The sequence below is a fragment of the Capricornis sumatraensis genome, chromosome 3, assembly GCF_032405125.1.
Source record: "Capricornis sumatraensis isolate serow.1 chromosome 3, serow.2, whole genome shotgun sequence".
NCBI classification, from domain to species: domain Eukaryota; kingdom Metazoa; phylum Chordata; class Mammalia; order Artiodactyla; family Bovidae; genus Capricornis; species Capricornis sumatraensis.
Window position 1 is genome coordinate 78,284,338 of NC_091071.1, and position 22,635 is coordinate 78,306,972.

The 22,635-nt window shown below is 38.1% G+C and overlaps 1 protein-coding gene and 1 pseudogene across 1 annotated transcript in view; one reads left to right on the top strand and one right to left on the bottom strand.

Annotated features, from left to right (window-relative positions):
* KCNH7 (potassium voltage-gated channel subfamily H member 7) overlaps positions 1–22,635 on the top strand; it is a 517,474-nt gene that overhangs the window by 262,469 nt on the left and 232,370 nt on the right. The window lies entirely within an intron of this gene.
* LOC138075307 (dynein light chain 1, cytoplasmic-like) lies at positions 4,090–4,350 on the bottom strand (annotated as a pseudogene).

Consider the following 22,635-nt stretch of genomic DNA (forward strand, 5'->3'; position numbering starts at 1 on the left):
CCCTGCACTCTAAATATTCTTTTTTTTTTTTTTTTCATGGGTTTTTGGAAAACTTTCTTTTGGTGTAGAGATTATTCAGTTCCTACTTCTCTTCCTCTCTATCATGGAATTTAAAGGCTATATTTCTGTTGTTTCAGTGATGGACTTTCAAATGTTTAATATGTGTACTTATCTACAATGATTCGCTCCCCTCCTCCATGTTGTTTTTATCTAGTATATTTTTCCATCTCAATTTGTTTACCATTGAAAGCAATAGTTGCTATTGTTTCATGCCATCAGTGATTGTCTGGATCACCTAAAATTTTAACCATTTTTCCCCTTTTTAACCATCCCCCCGCCCCCTGTACCTTTTGAGCTTCATGTCTTTTCTCTGAAATAATTTTATTCTTAGTAACTGAGAAATTTTAGTGCTTTAGCACTTTTTTCATTCACTGAAAAACATGAAAATTCGATAGCAAATTATTAGTGCTGTTTTGACTTAAGCATATTTTTCCCTTGAGTAAAATTCTACTTGACAGCATTTTCTCGTAGTACATAGAACTGGTCCAATGTCTCCTGATTCTTAATGATGCTGTTGAGATGTTTACAATCACTCTAATTGTAGTCCTTTGGAGAAAAATCTGCCTTTCTTTCAGGCTGCTTTTGAAGTAGTTGTTCTATTCAGTGTCCTGTAGTCTCACCGTGATGTTTTATACCTAACTGTGTATTCCTCTTTATTTTCTTCATTACAATTTAGCAGCTTCCCTCAATCTGAAGATCCATGTTTTTTAATTCTACAAAACATGTGTTTTTTTCTCTCTTTTACCTTTTTTCATTATATAGAATGGCTGCAGTCGATGGGGTTACTAAGAGTCAGACACGGCTGAGCGACTTCCCTTTCACTTTTCACTTTCATACACTGGAGAAGGAAATGGCAACCCACTCCAGTGTTCTTGCCTGGAGAATCCCAGGGACGGGGGAGCCTGGTGGGCTGCCGTCTATGGGGTCGCACAGAGTCGGACACGACTGAAGTGACTTAGCAGCAGCAGCAGAATTTTTTATCAGAAGCCCAATTCGATTCTCATTCACTCTTTCAGATCCCTTAAGCACTCTGTCATATTTTTCATCTTGTGCCTCTGTGATAAATTCTGCATACTTCTTTTAAAACATAATATTTATTTATTTATTAGCTATCCCTTTAGCTAGTATCTGGTAAACCTGTTTTTTAAGCCTTCAATTGATTTTTAAATTTTAATTTATTAATATTCTTTATTTCTTTGTTATTTTGTCTTCCAGTTTTCATGAGATACTTTACATAAAACACTGTATAAGTTTAAGATGTTCAGCATAATAATTTGACTTACATACATCATGAAATGAGTACCACAATAAGTTTAGTAAACATCCATCATGTCATTCAGATACAAATTAAAAGAAAATGAAAAAAAAATTCCTTATGATGAGAACTCTTAGAATTTACTCTTAACAACTTTCATATACAATATAGAGCAGCATCAATTATATTAACCTTTTTGTACATTACATCCCTAATATGTATTTATCATATAACTTCTTTTCAAATTTATGACTGTCTTTGAAAAAGACATTGTTCTGTCCCATGTTTTACCCTATTTTTCTCTAAGCATTTTATATGTGTGGTAGTTTGAGCATTCTTTGGCATTGCCTTTCTTTGGGATTGGAATGAAAACTGACCTTTTCCAGTCCTGTGGTCACTGTTGCGTTTTCCAAATTTGCTGTTACATTCAGTAACTAAATTATTTTTAATTGAGCACATTGCTGATTCTTCCTCATGTATTTTGTAATTGTGTACTTTGGGTTCATGTTTGGCAGGGCTTATCTCTGGGATCCTTGAGACATTTCATTTCCTTCTGCCAATGTCCTGTTATAATATGAATCAATGAATACCAATCACTGAGTATAATTTTTAATTTAGGGCCTCTAAGACCATCTATAGAGTATAGATTTGAACTTTAAACCCATGTGAATATAAGCTAACAATAATGGATTTTCAGGAGGACACATTTTTCCACTCAAGCTCAGCTCAAGATACATAAATTCACCTGTTCATCAAGTTCATCTTTCACCAGGAGTCTAGCCTTTCATGGATCTTTCTTTGCATGGTGTTTTCTGCCCTAAGCTTATAGAACCATTAATACTTAGTCATTAAGATTGTGAAACCTTTCCAAAGCAGCCAGGATGCTTTCATCAGCTTTCATTCTGGATTTTAGCTTACCTTTTCACTCTTGATTCCTGGTTATTCCCCTTCCTCTCTTGGAAGCTTAGTTCTGAGTCTAAAATGAAGGTTTGCTACATTCTATCAAACATTCCTAGATATTTTGTACCCAGAATTTTTTGAATTATCTAATATGCCATAATGCCAAAAATGAAAGTGAAATTCTGTCCTTTCCAGGAGTTTGCCCAAGTTCATGTCCATTGAATCGGTATATGTAACTCAGTGAAGCTATGAGCCATGCTGTGTAGAGCTACCCAAGGAGGACGGGTCATAGTGGAAAGTTGTGACAGAACAGGATCCACTGGAAGAGGGCATGGCAAACCACTCCAGTATACTAGCCATGAGAACCCCATGAACTGTGTAAAAAAGGTTTAACTTACACTATGCTTAAATGTGCAAAGACAATACAACTCTTTTTTTCTGCCATAACGAACACTATCTTTTCCCTTAACCTCAAGCATACCATGCTTTAGAATATTAATTTGATGCCTGATCCATTCAATTCTTTTTTTTTCAAATCTGTTTCAATTAGTCCCTTTAAATAATGTTTGTTGTTGTTGCCATTGTTGTTTAGTTACTAAGTCATTTCCAGCTCTTTTGTGACCCCATGGACTGTCGCCCTCCAAGCTCCTCTGTCCATGGGATTTCCCAGCAAGAAGACAAGAGTAGGCTGCCATTTCCTTCTCCAGGTAATCCTTCCGACCTAGGAATCAAACCCTCGTCTCCTGCATTGCAGGTGGATTCTTTACCACTAAGCCACCAGGGAAGCCCTTAAATAATGTTTATTGTCAAGGAAAACATTCTTAAAAAAAAAAAAAAAAACTTCCTGAAAACTTTATTAGAATCACATGGAGGGCCACTGTTCAAGAGTTTTTTTCCCTTTAAGACCACCTTTAATCTTTAGAGTATACTTTGGCCAAGGCAAGGGAAGGGAAATGTCTAGAGCCCAACAAATTTCTCAATAGCCCAACTTTCTCACCAGCTTATTTATATTTTGCAGCCATAGAAAGCTTAAAGGACTTCCCTGGTGGCTCAGACGGTGTCTGTCTACAATGTGGGAGACCTGGGTTCGATCCCTGGGTCAGGAAGATTCCCTGGAGAAGGAAATGGCAACCCACTCCAGTACTCTTGCCTGGAAAATCCCATGGATGGAGGAGCTTGGTGCAGGCTACTGTCCATGGGGTCGCAAAGAGTCGGGCACGACTGAGCGACTTCACTTTCACTTTTCACTACACATTCATTATCTCTGAGGCCTAAGGCCCAGAGCACTCTATAGCAGTTATCCCAAAGGAGCACTTAAGTAATGTATTTATCAGATTAGGAGTAAGAGTTAATCCAGTAGCTTCTCTGCCATGCATTTCTCAACATGCACTTCTGAGAGGTATTCTTCCATGCACAACAGGAACAGGATGGGCAAGAATGAAACTCAAGAGTGTTGAATAGGCTAGTCTGTTACATCCCATAGAAACTTCAAGGAATCACCCCCACCAACCTACCCAAGATCAAATAATAGGCCATCTTCAACCTTATATTATTTGAACAAATGGTTATTAGCACATACTTCTCCAACAGATTTATTTCTTTAAAGGAATGGATTTTGAAGATAAAAAACATGAGGCAGGGAGGTATGGAATAGAAAATAAATACAAATGTAAGCTATTTTGCTAATTGCTTTATAACTACAACAAACTAGTACAGAGAATGCCCTGTACAAAACACAATAAAGGTTCAAAGGTGGAGGTGTTCCCTTAGGCAAGGCTGAAGGCTTCAGTCCCTGGTATTTGGAATTTAGGCTGCAGTCCTTCTTTTTGGATGGATCACTGGGTGTGTGGCACAGTCCCATGCTATTAACCAGATTAGAACAGGAGGATGGCCACTTGGCCCAAGTAGAAGTAGATGAAGCGTTTGGTTTCCCGTGTCACATAACTACCGAAGTTCCTCCCCACGATGCAGTGCCAGGTGGGGTTGTACTTCTTGTCGCACTCCTTCTTGATATGGGCTGCAGTGTCCTTCTCTATATGATATTTCTCCAGTGCCTGAGCAGCACACTCCACCGAGTCCTGTTGCGTCTTCTCTGACATATCGGCGTTCTTGATCTCAGCCTTTCAGTCACACATGGTTACCAAGGAGCAGGGGCTGGCCGACTGCAACGGTCTCCTGGGGGAGGGGCTGGCGAGGCTCACAGGTGCATAGAGAGGGGGTCGCAGCCGAAGCCTTGGCGCATCTTATTGTCCAGGAAAACATTCTTAATATCTCCTGTCTCTTAGCTCATTATCATTGTCTCACTTCCATCCTAGAATGGTGTCAAAGTATCAGAGAGTAGAGTATATCTTACAGAAGCTTGTATCAGAGAGCAACAGTCAAAGTCTAGAGGTGTGATGCCATCTCATGTGGCAGGCTAGGTCTCTTGTTCACTCGATTGCAGATTACCCTGCTAGAACGCTTAGATAGTGGGTCAGGCCTGCATAGCTTAAGATCTTGTCTCTCCAGTGCCATCACAGTGAGCCTTGTGGTAGGCTCCTTGGTTCTCCAATTTGCATCCATGCCAAGTGGGACTGAAGATGACTTGAAAAGTTAAAACCTCAGGGTCATTAATTTTACTGTCTTACTCTGTACTCCTCACTGATAAAAACTAGTATGGTTTCTTTTCATGATCCCTACAGGGAGTAGGATCTGAAGTCCTCCTATGCTTCAGCTGTCTGACACACCTTCCCATTTTGGCCATTTCTATGCTTTTAGTGAACCTGGATTTCAAATCTGTTGTCTCACATAACAGTCTTATTTTTTGCATGTCTTTTAATACCTTCTATGATAAATCCTAATTCTTTATTTTAAATTTATTTATTTCTGGCTGTGCTGGGCCTTCACTGTTGTGTGGGCTCTTCTCTAGATGTGGCGAACTGGGGGCTGCTCTCTAGCTGTGGTGCATGAGCTTTTCATTGTGGCAACAACTTCTCTTGTTGTGGAACACAGGCTTAGAATGCACAGGATTCAGTAGTTATGACACATGGGCTCAGTAGTTACGGCTTCCAGGGTCTAGAGTACAGGCTCAATAGTTGTGGCACGTGAACTTGTTGTCTAACAGCATGTAGGATCTTCCCAGACCAAGAATCAAACCCATGTCTCCTGCATTAGCAGGTGGATTCTTTACCACTGAACCACTGGGGAAGCCCCGGCAAACCCTAATTCTTACCACATTTCTCACTCCTTACCTGTGGCAAGCAAAGTGGAGGTCTCATACTCAGAAAAGCAAAAGAGAAAGCACATCAATAATTTTCAGAATATTAGACTGAGCGACTTCACTTTCCTTTTTCACTTTCCTGCATTGGAGAAGGAAATGGCAACCCACTCCAGTGTTCTTGCCTGGAGAATCCCAGGGACGGGGGAACCTGATGGGCTGCCGTCTGTGGGGTCGCACAGAGTTGGGCATGACTGAAGCGACTTAGCAGCAGCCCAATTATTATATCAATACCTTATCAGTGACAAGACAAATGAAAATAAAAATTGCCAAATCACTGGTCTTTGTTTGCATGATATTATCAGCAAACTGGGACTAGGAAATTGAAAGACATTTTAATAAATTGTGGGTCACATGTAAGTTAATAAAATTAGGAGTCTGATGTTTCCAGAAATACACGTATAAAAGCAATTCTGTAACTACTTTTATTTTTGGCTCGAGGGCAATTTTAGTGACTTCAGCTGATCTCCCAGCATCCTAGGCTTTGGGAGAACAGAACTCCACAGAGGTAGTGCTTCTTGAAAACGAGGTGGATAGACAGATCTAAGTGGGAAAAAGACCTCATTTAGCTGTCCCTAAAGGACCTGTGTGTATTTACTGATACATACAATAAAAACAAATGTCCTCCTAGGCAATCAATTGAGGCTTCCTTGCTTGGGCACTATAACCTGTCAAGTTATATTGTTACCGTGTGATTTTCCAGTAGTTAAGAACAATGCTCCTCTGTGATATTAGACTTTTTGCAACCCCATGGATTGTAGCCTTCCAGGCCCCTCTGTCCATGGATTTCTCCTGGCAAAGATACTGGAGTGGCTTGTCATTTCCTTCTCCAGGGGATCTTCCCAAACCAAGGATTGAAACTGGCTCTCTTGCGTTGCGGTCAGACTCTTTACCATTTGAGCCACCAGGGAAGCCCCATGCACTCTCTTCACCCTGTTTCCAACTTTCGGATGGTATGTTCCTGTTTTCCTTTCAACTTCACTCGGATGTTTAGTTTAACCTGTCTTTCTTCCATAAAATTCTGGTGAGAGAAAGAGACACACAGTGACTGTAATCATCCCCAACCCTCCCCCTCTTTTCCCCAGTCTCCCCAAAGCCCCCCCACCTGTCCATTCTCTGAAGGAGAGTGTAGAATCTCCATGCTCCTGGGGATGGTCTGCTTTGAGCCTGAACTAGACGGAATTAGGTTTGCATTCAGACTCTTACAAACTCTAACTTTCTATCTGATTTGTCCCCAGCCCAGGGAAGCCTCCATTGTCTTATGAAGGAAGCTATATCACCTCTCTCTCAACCTCCACTCACTTGAACCCTTGATTCTTCCAGACTCATCCTTAGATTCACATCTCTTTCAGTTGTGGCTATTTCACTCCCCAATTCTCCTCTCCCTTTCCTTTCCTTTCTGCCTAATCTCCCTTCAAAAGGAGGAAAAAGCAATAAAAAGTTTGACTAACTTCATTTATGCACTCTTAGCACTTTCTCCCTTAACTAACTCATCTTGCCTCTGGGCCAAAATACCTAAAATACCCTCACAGCGAAATCCAAAAGAAATATCAATGAAAAGGTTGGACTAAGTGATCTCTAAGGACACTTCTAGAGAAGAGTTCTATGACTTCATATGAGGTCAACAACATACAGAAAAATCCAATCTAGTTCTCAAAAAAATTCTGTAAGTTTTGAGAATCTGTTATTTGTGAAGTGATGAGTGAGAGAACTCAAAAAAATAAGTAAATAAATAAAGGATACATTCCCTAGCCTCTATAACTTCAATATTCGATATAGAAGACCTACATGCAAGAAAAGTTAAATACTATTTGAGGAGTCCATTCGTTTAGTCATTCATTTATTCATGTTTTCTGGGGCTTTACTTAAGATAATGAGGTTCATAACTGCAAGGAACCACGATAGGGAGTGCAAAGGATACTTGGGTTCATGTAGGAAGAGTACCCAGCCAACTCCCAGGTGGGAAAACGGAGTTGTCTTCTTGGAAAAAGTGTCCTAGCTGGAATTTGAAGACTCTGTGCATAACTCTGTGTGTGTGTGTGTGTGTGTGTGTGTGTGTGTGTACATGTATGCACTAGCATGTAGTTGAGCCATGATTAAATTGAGTCAGAGCAGAACAATGATATGAGCAAGGAGAATCACACTTGTAAAGGTCCAGAAGTTAGAGTAAGAACACCTTTTCAGAAAACTAATAACAGTTCAGTCTGTCTGGCTGGGGAACATTGGAATAGCAGTATAAAACCTTCTAGTCACTTACAAGTCAGAAGTTATCATGGAAAATACCAAGTGAAATGGCCAATGGTGTGAGGTAAATAAAATGTTCTAACTTCAGAGGTGGATTGACATGTGTTACTTGGAAAGAGCTGCATCAACACATGTGGGGAGGGTAAAATGATAAGGAATTTCTAGTAGATTTCATGGTGTGATCCAAGGCAATCAGAGAATGCATGAATTTTTCAGTGAACTGTAGGCAGACCTCTTTGACTAAAGTCAGGGTATGAATAGGAATTCACTGGTCAAAATTTGACATCTCTAAATATACCTTCCTCTTATTGCTGAATAAAAAAAGAAGAATTTCAGTAGCTCCAAAAAGTCCCCCATTTGCATGTGGGGAAGAATGGGAAATTGCACTAACTTAGAAAATGAGAGTGAACTGAATTTGACTCAGCACAGAACTGTGGCCACCTTATGCCCAGCTGCAGCCCACACTAGTAGTGCCCTGGTTATAGCCTGTAGTACAAACTTTAACACTATTCAAACAAATTTCCTTTGGACTTGAGAGTACCGAATTCTGCCAGCTGCTTATTTCACAATAGTTAATTACACCATCAACCCTTCACACAGAATATCAACCTCTTCAGTGCAGAAGTGGAGTCCCAAGGGCTGGGCTATTCCTTTTTGTTCCCTGTGTATAGATGTGGTCAATAAACAGAAGTCACATTCTGTCTTTGAAATATGGTTCTTTTTGTAAACACCCAAGTCAAGCCAACCCCCTATACTAACTCAATTTGGGATCTAACATAGCAGAACGAACCTAAGAAATATAAGTATGGAATATTTGTTAGGTTTAGAAACAGCTAAAGGAGTCAGATTTTATAAATTAAGAAACCTTGTAAGGCAGCACAGTCTATATTTTCAGAACTTTGTAATCATATTCATATTATCAAGCTGGCTGAATTTGTTAGACTGGAAGGAGATCAGTGGTTTTTTTTGTGTGTGTGAAGTATAGTATTTTAAAACTTTGTTTTTTTTTTTATTTGAAGATATGTGAAATATAAAATATTAACCATTATAAGTTTGGGAAATTATTTGAGTAAACTGCAGTGTATTTAGAATTTTCATTCAACTTCAGTATATAATTACGTGTATTGAAATATTGTTAATAACGATAATATCAGATACTTTATATTATTTTTCATTAATGTCTATTTGACGCAAATTAAAAACTAGGTATAATTCAAGGCTTTTTCTCTTATTCCAAACTTGTTTTCACTCCAAATTGAGCAGCTATGCAGTCAGCTTCCTTCCTGATAATACACAAACCATTTTTTAAATTAATTTTTATTGGAGTATAGTTGTTTTACAATGTTGTTAGTTTCTACTGTACAGCAGAATGAATCAGCCATACATATACATGCGCCTCCTCCCTGTAGGACTCCCTTCCCATTCAGGTAACCACAGTACACCAAGTAGAGCTCGCTGTGCTAGTCAGCATGCTCTTGTTAGTTAGTTTATGCATAGTATCAAATGTGTGTATGTGTCAGTCCCAGTCTCCCAATTCCTCCCAGTCCTCTTCCCCACTTGGTATCTATATATTTGTTCTCTTCATCTCCACTTCTGCTTTGCAAATCAGATCATGTATACCATTTTTCTATTAATTTTCAGAAATGTTTATTTTCCCAATTTTAAAATAAATGTGTTACAGGCAAATAAAGACATGAAGGAAACATAATTTGTAATCTCATCACCCACAAATAAGTACTGTTTATAGTAATTATAGTTTGTTATATTCACTGTTAGTCTTATTTCTAATATATATATATGTTTGTATTTAAAATTTGAGGCCATTATATATTCATGTTTTAACAACTTTTTGTATTAGTGTTTGAACATTATTCCAAGTAAATATGTACTCTTGAAAACTAGCAATTTTAGTAGTATCAGGCTATCAGTATTTTCTATTAAAATTAATATTTAATGGATATATTTATTCACATCTATTGTTTAAGGTTCTGATTATTTTAAAAAGATATCTAGGTGAATTACTGAATCAAAATATATGAATGTTAAAGGTTATCTTATCTGCTTCTCAGGAAGATATTTTTTAACAATTTATTCTCAGGTGTATGAACCTGCAATCTTCAATAGCACTATGTATTTATTTTGGTTATAATGGTGGTCAGAAAATGATCATCTGCTCAAATTTACATTGATACGATAATAATGAGGTGGAACATTTTTCATACTTAAAAGTCATTTGCATTGCTTCTATTAATTGTTCATATCATCTAGTACATCTGTCTCTTGGATGAACTGAATGGAATTTAGAATTTAAAACACTGAGCTGAAAAAATAATTTAAAAAATGATAACAGTAAATGCCACCTTGTAATTAAGTGAATACTTAAAAATTAATCAAGTTTTAATTTGCTCTCAGTTAATTCACTGAGGATTTTAATTAACACAACAATTTTTAACTTATTTTGGTCTTTTTTTTTTTTTTTTAATCTTGGCTTTTACTTTTGAAATCCTAAACTGCATTTCTCACTGAAGATTTGTACATTGTTACACCTTTCTTTCACTTCACGCCTTTTGTTCCAGACTGCATCACCCATGCCATACATTCAAGCCTATTACCTCGGAGCAGCCAAAAAAGATCTGGAAAAAAAAAAAAAAAATTCATGAGTCAGAGAAGAAAAATCTTTAGAATTTAAAGGTAGTGAGAGGAATTTATTTATATGGAAAGGGACCCTCTACTGTATAGTCAGCCATTGCTAATAAAATCTTTCCAGAACAGAATATTAATCTTTTTAGCACAACTGAAATAAAACTACCATGCCCATGCATGCAATTTGCTAGAAAGGCATTTACTGTGCCCACCTAATATGTTAACAGAGCAATACAAAAAGTTTTGGTAAATTGGAGTAGATTTTGAGTAATTATCCTAAATCCTAGGTGTGTGTAAGCTCTAAGTGGAACCCTAGATTTCTGTGGAATTTTTCTCACTGACTTTGTTAAGGGTCTTTTTTAATAATGAGGAAAGCAAATTATCCAGGTAAGAGGAATGGTGCAAGCTTACAAGGGAAAAGGGTCAAAGCTGAAAACTGAAACTTGAAACAACCATAATGTCTTTTCATTTAGAATATTATCCGTTAGAGAAATGATGTGGAATTCAAATGAAAGCAGGATTTTAGTGCTCACATCTGTCACCTTCTAGGCACCTAGAAATCACAACAAAGAAATTCTTTCAAAAGAGTGAGGGTTTTGCATTTTTCTAGGGATCTGAAGAATAAAAATGCATTCTGTATTCCTTTCCCAAAGATTTCTAGTTGTTACTTTCTTGGCATCTGTTTACTGCTGACCACTGGACCATTATAAGTTTGCTGCTGCTGCTGCTGCTAAGTCACTTCAGTCATGTCCGACTCTGTGCGACCCCATAGATGGCAGCCCACCAGGCTCCCCCGTTCCTGGGATTCTCGAGGCAAGAACACTGGAGTGGGTTGCCATTTCCTTCTCCAATGCATGAAAGTGAAAAGTGAAAGTGAAGTCGCTCAGTTGTGTCCTACTCTTCGTGGCCCCATGGACTGCAGCCTACCAGGCTCCTCTGTCCATGGGATTTTCCAGGCAAGAGTACTGGACTGGGGTGCCATTGCCTTCTCGAATTATAAGTTTGATAGCTGCTAAAACAAGAATCCTAATCAGATGTAACAAACCCTCTCTGAAATGATTTATCTTGTCATAGCTATAGAGCAGACTAAATTGAAAAGCAAAATTAATCTGCTTCTATAAAGGTGAACTCTAGCCTATCATGTAGTCTGTGACAGTAATTAATGCTGCTTTAGCTTTCTTTCTGTCCTCAGCCCAAGAAACTAGTAATAATTTAGGTATGTGAATGTGTTGAGTTTCATTCATTTCAACCACACAGGATGAAGAGAGATTGGCATGTTTACACACTTTCAACTTCTCCCAAGAAAATGAAGCTTCTGGTAGGCATTTCCCTTTTGCAAGTCTCATCTCAGTTTCATGTAAAATCAGATACTTTTCTATTTCCTGATAGGAAAAAAAAGAATCAGTAACCTCTATGGTAGCTTATAAAAACATTAATAATAAATTGATGACATTTTAGGACTAACGTGAAAAAAATACTACATATTTGAGGTTGTTTTCCCCTAAGTGCTACTATTTTTTAAGATAGATAGGTAAAAACAATATTTTTAGCTGTTCATCAACACTTGGTTATGATATACTGATCCTGAAACCCAGCTCTTAGTATAAAAATTAGGGAGAGGGACTGTTTTCCTGCTTGACAGGTCAAGTTGATGTGATTTTCCTTTTTGCTGAAGCAACAATATTTCAAGTAATAGCTTGAAAAAAAAAAAAGGATGGTATGAAGAATTTAGAGAAAGTAAAATAAAAAATTCATTAAGAATTGAGGTGAGGCAAAGGTGAAGAAGAAGAATGCTTCCAGAGTAACTGGCTTGCTTCTGTTTTAGACGCCGGACAGCTAAAGGCACCTTTTGTAAGAATAGGAAGTACAGTAAGAGAAAGAAATTAAGACAAGAAAACAAATAGTTCAGCTTTGGATATATTGCTTACAAAGCGTGTGTGGAAGAGGCAGTCTGTTATGCAGGTGGGTGTCTGAGAGAGGTCTGGGTGACGAAATAGATTTGGGAAACCTCATCACCTAAAAGGTCATGAATCCATAGGATTGAATGGGAACAGTACAGCAGAATAGCCATAGTTTATAAATCACTGCTTATTATCTCAATGAAAAATATATTTTTTAAAAATTCTGGGGCCAATGAACAATCAAGGGTGGGATGATTTTGGAGAATGGCATTCTATCATGTATACTATCATGTAAGAATTGAATCGCCAGTCTATGTCTGACGCAGGATACAGCATGCTTGGGGCTGGTGCATGGGGATGACCCACAGAGATGTTATGGGAAGGGAGGTGGGAGGGGGGTTCATGTTTGGGAACACATGTAAGAATTAAAGATTTTAAAATTAAAAAAATAAAATAAAATAAAACGTGACATGCAAAAAAAAAAAAAAAAAAAAGAACCCAAAAGTGGGTTTTATAGAATGTCCATATCTTGTTCTTACTATCTTTCTTGTTCACCAATCATGAACAACGTAAATTTATTAAATTCTTTAAGAGAGAAGGAGGCCAACAGGCATAACTTGGGAAAATATGTGCCTTCTTCCTGAATCAAATTTGAAAGAAATGCCTAGTGTAAAACACAACTTTCTCTAGCTAAGTATGTAAATTCTCACTTACGAATGTGTTTGCCATTCCTCTATTTTCATGCCAGTGAAAGAAGAATTAAAAACTCACTGAGATTTTATTTTAAGGTATATATATTTAACTGTTAGTATTGTCCTACTATCTATGAGAAATATAAGCCAGCACTGCGTGTTTGTTTTATATATGTTTTTAAACAGTACTAAAATTATTAAGGAATGATAAGTTAATCAGTCCTGGCACTAAATTTTTAAATTCTAGCTGAAGACTAGACTAAAGGTGTGGTTTAATCATACAACACATAAAGAATAGGGAAAAGAGTAATCTGGAATAGAGATATTTTCTGAAAGCTCATAGTTTGTTTCTTAAATGGAAATTTGTGGAAAAATATCTAGAACCTCTATAAATTCTGTTATTTTTCTTGAGGAGAGTAAAAATAATATTCCACAACCACTTCTGACACCTTTCATTAAATATTTAAAAATATATAATAGAAAGACATTCTTACCCAAATGAATAATAAAAGTATGATACTTATATGGAAACAAAAGTCAGTCTTCCAGAAATACAACAAATCTGAGAACAAAATGAAAATTTGGGCGCATTGTCAGTGCTTCCATATAGATCTTTTTGAAAACAATAAAGAGTAAAATAACCATGTTCTATTTTATTGTCATATTTTATCTTTTTGGAATCTATTTAAACTCTTTCTACCTGTAGGGTTTTACCTCTCACTTGAGAGACTCCTGCTGTAAGTTTCTTTCTGAGCCATATAATTTCTAATCAAATTATTGAACCTTGTTCACCCATTTGGAAGTAGAGAATAAAAGAAAATGAAATTGCATTTTTTTCCAAAATATTGTAATAGATTCTTCCATGGGTTTCTTGCTGCACTGTCACCTCAGTCCCCTCGTCTGCAACAACCTCCACATCCTGGTGGACACTTTCAATTCTAGTTCCTTTCCTATTCAGATCCAGGAGCATTTAATTTTTCCATGTCTGGTTTATAATATTTGGAATATAGATTTTTTTAAATTTACAACAAAAGTTTTCTCACTTTCCCCCCCTAAATTCTGCATTAATCTTCTTGTCGGTGAACATAAATTCATAAAATCTTTCAAACTGTTCATTCTTGATAAAAGTTAAAGAGATCATGTCAAGGTTATTATGGAAAATAAAATGCAATCTATTGTTAAACACATGTAAGGGAGAATACATACACCCAAACGTTTGCAATATTTCATTTAACTTGATAAAATAAAGTTCAAAGCTTTACATTGATTAGCTATGACTGAGTGCATCCTTCATTGTACAGATAATTACATGAATTATTAACCTTCAAAGAAGACAAGTTAGAATAAACTTTGTCACTGATGGGCCAAATAAAAAGTTAAAAGAGATTAATTGAATGGTTTGTTAGAGAATGTGACATTTAAGAATAAATTGAAAAATGAATGGCAAGATCATTAAAGGTCATTTGTGCCCTTACTTAGATGTTTAGCCTGAAAAATGTTAAAAACACCAAAAAAAAAAAAAGTATTTTTAATTGGAAAGTCAGAAAGAGGAAATGTACTCAAATGAGTGCTGATGAAAGAAATTAGAGTTGAATGCCAAGAACCCAGGAGGGTGGACACACAGGCTCATCTTAAATGAAAGGCTCTCTGGTCAGCTGATATCGTTTGTCCTTGTATCTGTACACCACTGGCAACCAGTAGGTCACAAATTTTTACTTGATTTTACTGAAAACACATACTCTTCTTCAACCAGCTGGTGGAGCAGAACTCCAACTAAGTAATATTCTCTCAAGCGTTTGGGGATGAATAATATGAGTTACATTTTCTTTCTTTCTTTTTTTTTTTTTTCCTTTTGGATATGTTCTCATTCAATCTTAGAGCAGAAAAGGACTTTGAAAACCATCTAGTTCAGAGACAATAAATAGCATACATAGTATCATTTCCTTCTTTTTGTCCTCTCATGGGAGAGGTCACTGCTTCCTCTAACAATCTTTCCCATGAAACAGAATCCAGTTCACAATTAGCACCAGAGCACTTAAGGGCAGCCACTTCCAATCAATTGGTACTCCAGGTAAAAACCACCTGCTGTACCTGATCTAGTCCAAATTTCCATTTCACAGTTTAAGAAACAGAGATCCAGATCTCATTTGCAGCTGGGTTGGAGAGTCAATCTATAATTTTGAAAGCAAATTTCTCTAAACAGGAAGTAAAACTTTAATCACCTTTGCTCAGATTCCTGAGTGAAACCATATAAGTAGAATTGTTTGATACAGAGTTAGCAATTTGAAAGACTCCTTCTATCATTTTACTGTACACAATAGAGCATTTAGGCGACTGTGACTGAAACTGATTCTTCTCATGTGGGCAAAATAAAGTTTTCCTAAATACTGGGCAACATGCTGCTTGTCTTGCAAATCAAAAGAATAGTAAATTTAGGACAGGCAAAAATGTTCCACCCTCAAATTACCTGGTGTGTCCATGAAATAATATCCAAGTAGGGTACCATGATTTATAAAGTGCTCTGAAGGAAAATGCCCCACCCCCCAAGCATAATCACATTCCTATATCATTTTGTTCTCATTTAACTTAGAGAAACTTGTAGTTTTCTTTCTCTGAGGCTTATGATGGAAAATAAGGCAATCATGAAAATTTAAGAATAACACAGCATAGAACCATCACCCCTAAGCCCTTAACAGGTGATATTCTGCAGAGAGCAATCCTGGATGCATTTAACATCTCTACATGTGATTGATTATGAGCTGGAGAGAGTAGTCGTTAAATCTGCCAAGTACATCACATCATCAGGATGGGTGAGCACCTTGAAAGACAGGATTAGAATTAAAAATGACCTTGACAGTTTGAAAAATGATTATAAGCAAATGAAATTGAGTTCCCTAAAATCAATGGTGCAGCAACATACTTACAATACCCCAGACTGCACAAATCAAGTTTGAAGTGGATAGTTGAGCAGATGGTGGTTGTTACCTAGTGAGTTGTAAACTGTACTATGTCGACTTTGTTCTGCTGACCAAAAAACACAATGTATAATCAAATATTTGATGAAGTATAGTATATAGTTTATTCATGAACTAATGCAGATTAATTATTAAGCAGAGAGTGAAGAAGAACTAAAGAACCTCTTGATGAAAGTGAAAGAGGAGAGTGAAAAAGCTGGCTTAAAACTCAACATTCAAAAAAGGAAGATCATGGCATCTGGTCCCATCACTTCATGGCAAATAAATAAGGAAAAAGTGGAAACAGTGACAGATTTTATCTTCTTGGGCTCAAAAATCACTGTGGACAGTGACTGTAGCCATGAAATTAAAAGACGCTTGCTCCTTGGAAGGAAAATTATGACAAACCTAGACAGCGTATTAAAAAGCAGAAATATCGCTTTGTCAACAAAGGTCTGTATAGTCAAAGTTATGGTTTTTCCAATAGTCATGTATGGATGTGAGAGCTGGACCATAAAGAGAGCTGAGCACTGAAGAAATGATGCTTTTGAACTGTGATGTTGGAGAAGACTCTTGAGAGTCCCTTGGACTGCAAGATCAAATCAGTCCATCCTAAAGGAAATCAGTCCTGAATATTCATTGGAAGGATTGATGCTGAAGCTGAAACTCCAATACTTTGGCCACCTGATGCAAAGAGCTGACTCACTGGAAAAGGCCCTGATGCTGGGAAAGATTGAAGAAGGAGGAGAAGGTGATGACAAAGAATGAGATGGTTGGATGGCATCACCAACTCAATGGACATGAGTTTGAGAAACCTCTGGCAGTTGGTGAGGGACAGGGAAGCCTAGCATGCTGCAGTCCATGGGGTCACAAAGAGTCAGACACAACTGAGTGATTGAACTGAACTGAACTGATGGTTTTTCCAGTAGTCATGTACGGATGTGAGGGTTGGAGCATAAAGAAGACTGAGTACCAAAGAACTGATGTTTTCGAATTGTGGTGCTGGAGAAAACTCTTGAGAGTCCCTTGACTGCAAGGAGATAAAATCAGTCAACCCTAAAGGAAATTAACCTTGAATATTCATTGAAAGGACTGATACTAAAGCTCTGAAACTTTGACCATCTGATGCAAAGAGCCAACTCATTGGAAAAGACCCTGCTGCTGGGTAAGATTGAGGGCAAGAGAAGCGGGTGACAGAGGATGAGATGGTTGGATACATCAGCGACTCAATGGACATGAGTTTGAGCAAACTCCAGGATAGTGAAAGAGAAGCCTGGGGCACTGTAGTCCATGGGGTGCAAATAGTCAAACATGACTTAGCAACTGAACAACAGCATTCCCATGTAATTCATGAGGTATATAAACCCTAGAAACCCTGGAAAAGAATCAGAGGCCTAGGATGAAAATATTTGCAAGGAAAATAGAAAAAGTAAGGAAATGTTAACAAAAACCATTTGGAAATATTGTGAGTGCAAGCTGTCCAAAGAGATGTGAGAAAATATGTTAAATAAGATCATAAAGGATTTAGGCCATAAATAAAAAGCTCTTGCATGCTATAAACTCTAACTTTATTTGGAAACATTCTTTCTAGAGATGATGTCAATCCAGAAAATTAACTTACAGCTTTGCCTGAATTCCACAGTGCAAAAAAAACTAGGATTCTGTGATCTTATAAGCATGTAATATTTCTGTGGATTTTTAATTTCTCTCTCTGAGTTCAGTTCAGTCGCTCAGTCATGTCTGACTCTGAGACCCCATGAATCGCAGCAAGCCCGGCCTCTCTGTCCATCACCAACTCCCAGAGATAACTCAGACTCACATCCATTAAATCAGTGATGCCATCCAGCCATCTCATCCTCTGTAGTTCCCTTCTCCTCCTTCTCCCAATCCCTCCCAGCATCAGAGTCTTTTCCAATGAATTAACTCTTCGCATGAGGTGGCCAAAGTACCAGAGCTTCAGCTTTAGCATCATTCCTTCCAAAGAAATCCCAGGGCTGATCTCCTTCAGAATGGACTGGTTGGATCTCCTTGCAGTCCAAGGGACTCTCAAGAGTCTTCTCCAACACCACAGTTCAAAAGCATCAATTCTTTGTCGCTCAGCCTTCTTCACAGTCCATGTCTCACATCCATACGTGACTACAGGAAAAACCATAGTCTTGCCTGGATGGACCTTAGTCGGCAAAGTAAGGTCTCTGCTTTTGAATATACTATCTAGATTGGTCATAACTTTTCTTCCAAGGGGTAAGCATCTTAATATCATGGCTGCAGTCACCATCTGCAGTGATTTTGGAGCCCCCAAAAATAAAGTCTGACCCTGTTTCCACTGTTTCCCCATCTATTTCGCATGAAGTGATGGGACCAGATGCCATGATCTTCGTTTTCTGAATGTTGAGCTTTAAGCCAACCTTTTCACTCTCCTCTTTCACTTTCATCAAGAGGCTTTTTAGTTCCTCTTCACTTTCTGCCATAAGGGTGGTGTCATCTGCATATCTGAGGTGATTGATGTTTCTCCCAGCAATCTTGATTCCAGCTTGTGTTTCTTCCAGTCCAGCGTTTCTCATAATGTACTCTGCATAAGATAAATAAGTAGGGTGACAATATACAGCCTTGACATACTCTTTTTCCCTTTGGAACCAGTCTGTTGTTCCATGTCCGGTTCTAACTGTTGCTTCCTGACCTGCATACATATTTCTCAAGAGGCAGGTCAGGTGGTCTGGTATTCCCATCTGCCAGAGTCCAGCCCCGGTAGATCCAGGGAATTCAAAGCAGCGACAGCATCGGTGTCTGAGGAATTAATTGCTTAATTAAAGACATGGAAGGAGATTAGAATGAAATAGTGTAGTAGGAAAATAAGTGGAGAAAAGAGGCTGAATAACTTTGGTTTACATGGAAAACCAATAAAACTCCAAGACAAGGAGTTTGCACCATCTATGTAGGCCACCGGCGCCCGCTTGAATAGCGGAGGGTGCCCCGCCTTGGGCTCCCTCTCGCATGGGTCTTAGAAGCCAGGGCAAGTAAGTAGACATGGCAAGCCTCCACGTTCCAGATGGGAATTCAGCCAGAAAAGGGAGAAAAGAACGACATGGGGGAGCCAAGCATCGGTGCCAGACCCACAAGTTTATTTTCAAAAGCAGCTTATATATCCCAAGTTGTACATAAAGAAATAATGGAATATACAGAATTATGCAGGGGCAGCAGTCCTGACCCTTATTGAGACCAGGCTTTCTTTTTGCATACCTTCCCTTATACAAAAGGTCTCAGGTGGTTTTACATCATCTTCTGGCCGGGGGGCCTGTTAACGTTTTTATGGCTGTTTTCCTAGATGAATGTCTATCCACCAGAAAATTCTTTTTCCCTTGAAGTGTTTTTCTTTCATCTGTATCACCCTCAAAGTACTAAATAAAGTTAGTTACATTCCTGTAGAACAAAGGTGCAGTGGGTTATAACAAAGAAAGTACTTAACTCAAAGATCTAATGTTGCTAATACCAGGGCTACTACCTGTTTCTTCTACATACCAACTGTATCAACAAATAAAAGATATGAAAATTTGGCAGCAAGTATTGGCTCAACAAGTGAAACCCTTAATCAGTCCTACTCTAATGATTTTGACTCCTCGGAAGCCCCTACTTCCCTAGGATGTTTTAAGCTTCCTGTGCCTCTCACAGTTGGGAGGCCGCAAACAATCACATGTGCAGCTGTAAGAGTCCGGCAGGCAGGCTAGAAAGCCATCAGAGGGGTTTTTGGATTGAAACACTCTTATTATGCCCAGGAGATTTATTAACTGGAGTCCTAAGTTAACTCCTCTTCAGAGAGAGGTGGTGGGGGATAGCCCCCCGTTAATGTCAGAAGAGTAGGTGGAAAGCATAACACAGTAAAGCAGGCAGACTCTGCTTTTGGGGGTAGATGCAGGAGCAGATCCAGCGAGTCTCCCTCAAGGCCCGACTCGCCTTTGCCTGTCAGGCCCCTTAACCTTATGACCTTTGCCATGGGCGGGACTCCTCATGCTGGCTCCCGGCACCCATCTCTTTCAAAATTTTCCACAGTTTCTTGTGATCCACACAGTCAAAGGCTTTGGCATAGTCAATAAAGCAGAAATAAATCTTTTTCTGGAACTCTCTTGCTTTTTCCATGATCCAGCAGATGTTGGCAATTTGATCTCTGGTTCTTCTGCCTTTTCTAAAACCAGCTTGAACATCTGGAAGTTCACAGTTCACATATTGCTGAAGCCTGGCTTGGAGAATTTTGAGCATTACTTTACTTGCGTGTGAGATGAGTGCAGTTGTGAGGTAGTTTGAGCATTCCTTGGCATTGCCTTTCTTTGGGATTGGAATGAAAACTGACCTTTTCCAGTCTTGTGGCCACTGCTGAGTTTTCCAAATTCGCTGGCATATTGAGTGCAACACTTTCACAGCATCATCTTTCAGGATTTGAAATAGCTCAACTGGAATTCCATCACCTCCACTAGCTTTGTTCGTAGTGATGCTTCCTAAGGCCTACTTGACTTCACATTCCAGGATGTCTGGCTCTAGGTGAGTGATCACACCATCGTGATTATCTTGGTCTTGAAGATCTTTTTTGTACAGTTCTTCTGTGTATTCTTGCCACCTCTTGTTAATATCTTCTGCTTCTGTTAGGTCCATACCATTTCTTTCCTTTATCGAGCCCATCTTTGCAAGAAATGTTCCCTTGGTATCTCTAATTTTCTTGCAGAGATCTCTAGTCTTTCCCATTCTGTTGTTTTCCTCTATTTGTTTGCATTGATCGCTGAAGAAGGTTTTCTTATCTCTTCTTGCTATTCTTTGGAACTCTGCATTCAGATGCTTATGCTAATTTGTAAGAATAGTTTGAGTTGCATAACTTTCATAATAAGTGATCACAGAATTATTACTCCAGCTATTGAAAAATTATAAAAATCTTTCACAATTTTCAAAAAATCTTTACTCTTATTTGATGTAGAACATCACAAAGAATATGTGACATTCCTTAGCAATGCTGATACCCCATTATATCTCTGGTATGTATGGTAAGAAAAACTGATGTAGAATCTTCTATATTATCTGCAAAACTTTAACCTAGAAAAGGCTTTTAACCTAACTCCATCAATCACTTCACTTGGCAAATATAGTATAGCAACACTTTTAATAATTTTAAATACATGAAGTGATAGCCATACAATTCTCTTCTTTGTGCAGTGACTTTTTTAATATAAATTTATTTATTTTAATTAGAGATTAATTACTTTACAATATTGTATCAGTTTCGCCATACATCAACATGAATCTGCCACAGGTATACACATGTTCCCAATCCTGAACCGCCCTCCCTCCTCCCTCCCTGTACCATCCCTCTGGGTCATCCCAGTGCACCAGCCCCAAGCATCCTGTATCCTGCATCAAACCTGGACTGGCGATTTGTTTCATTTATGATATAATACTTATTTCAATGCCATTCCCCCAAATCATCCCACCCTCTCCCTCTCCCACAGAGGCAGTGACATTTTTTAGTTGGCCAAATAACTCAGTAAAGGAATGTTTAAATTTCTTTAAATGTAAATAAAATATATAGCTGTATTTTTTTAATATCATGATTTTTAAATACTGCATTTCTTAAATATCTGTTCCTGGTGTTTAGTTGCTAAGTCTTGTCTGACACTTTGCAACCCTATGGATTGTAGCTTGCCAGGCCTTGTGTGCAGTTTCCCAGGCAAGAATACTGAAGTGGATTGCCGTTTCCTTTTCCAGGGGATCTTCTGAAACCAGAGATGGAACCTGAGTCTCCTGCTTGGCAGGTGGATTCTTTACTACTGAGCCACCTGGGAAGCCTTCTAAAATACCTATAGGGATTTTTTTTTTTGACACATATACACTGGATTTTAGCAGTTCAAAAGACTATGTGTTTGAATATCTGTAGATTGTATTTGCGTTTAATATCCTTCAGATGATTCTTTTTATAATTATAGGGATTTTCCTCATTGTGTCCTTAACTTGCTGTAAAATGTCACTTTTTTTTTACAAGATTTCATCTCTTTTGTTTAATCCTTAGCTTATAAACAAAGAAAAGCTCTATGGTAACTTCCACATTAACTTCATAGGTATTCTAAAGGAATTACCACAATTCCTGTTTAGCACACAGCTGGATTCTGAATAATTTAACTTGTGTGTGCAATGTTGGTTTCACTAGCTTCCTTACCATAGGAGAAATATTGATATCTGCAGCACCGGCTGTTTCCTTGACATGAGAGTAAAAAGAAAGAAGGAGTAAGAGAACAATAAATACTGGTAAAGGGTAGACAAAGAGGCAGGGGCTTGCTTGGAAATACTAGGATTTAGGGGTCAAAATGCTCTCTGGGAAATAGTACCCGAAAACAATTCTAACTTAGATTTCATCACAACTTAGATATCTGATTCAAGGAATATCTGACAGTATCCTATTTCCAATAATAAGAAAAAATGGATTTCCTAAAATGTTAATTAGGTTGGGCTACTTTCCCATTCCCTTGCCCTCATCTCAGTGTTCACCCTCAGTAAGAAACCTTGCTCGGATTGAGAAGGGATGGAATATGAGAGAGAGAGATTGACAAAGATTAAACATGTTTGAAGCAACTGCACAAAGCCGGTAGTTCCAAGAAGACTATTCACTGGTTATTAGATAACATCTCTGTGAGTTAAACTACAATCTTCTTCTGAAAGACAGTGATAGGATTGTGCCCACTCCTGCCTGCAATTCTCA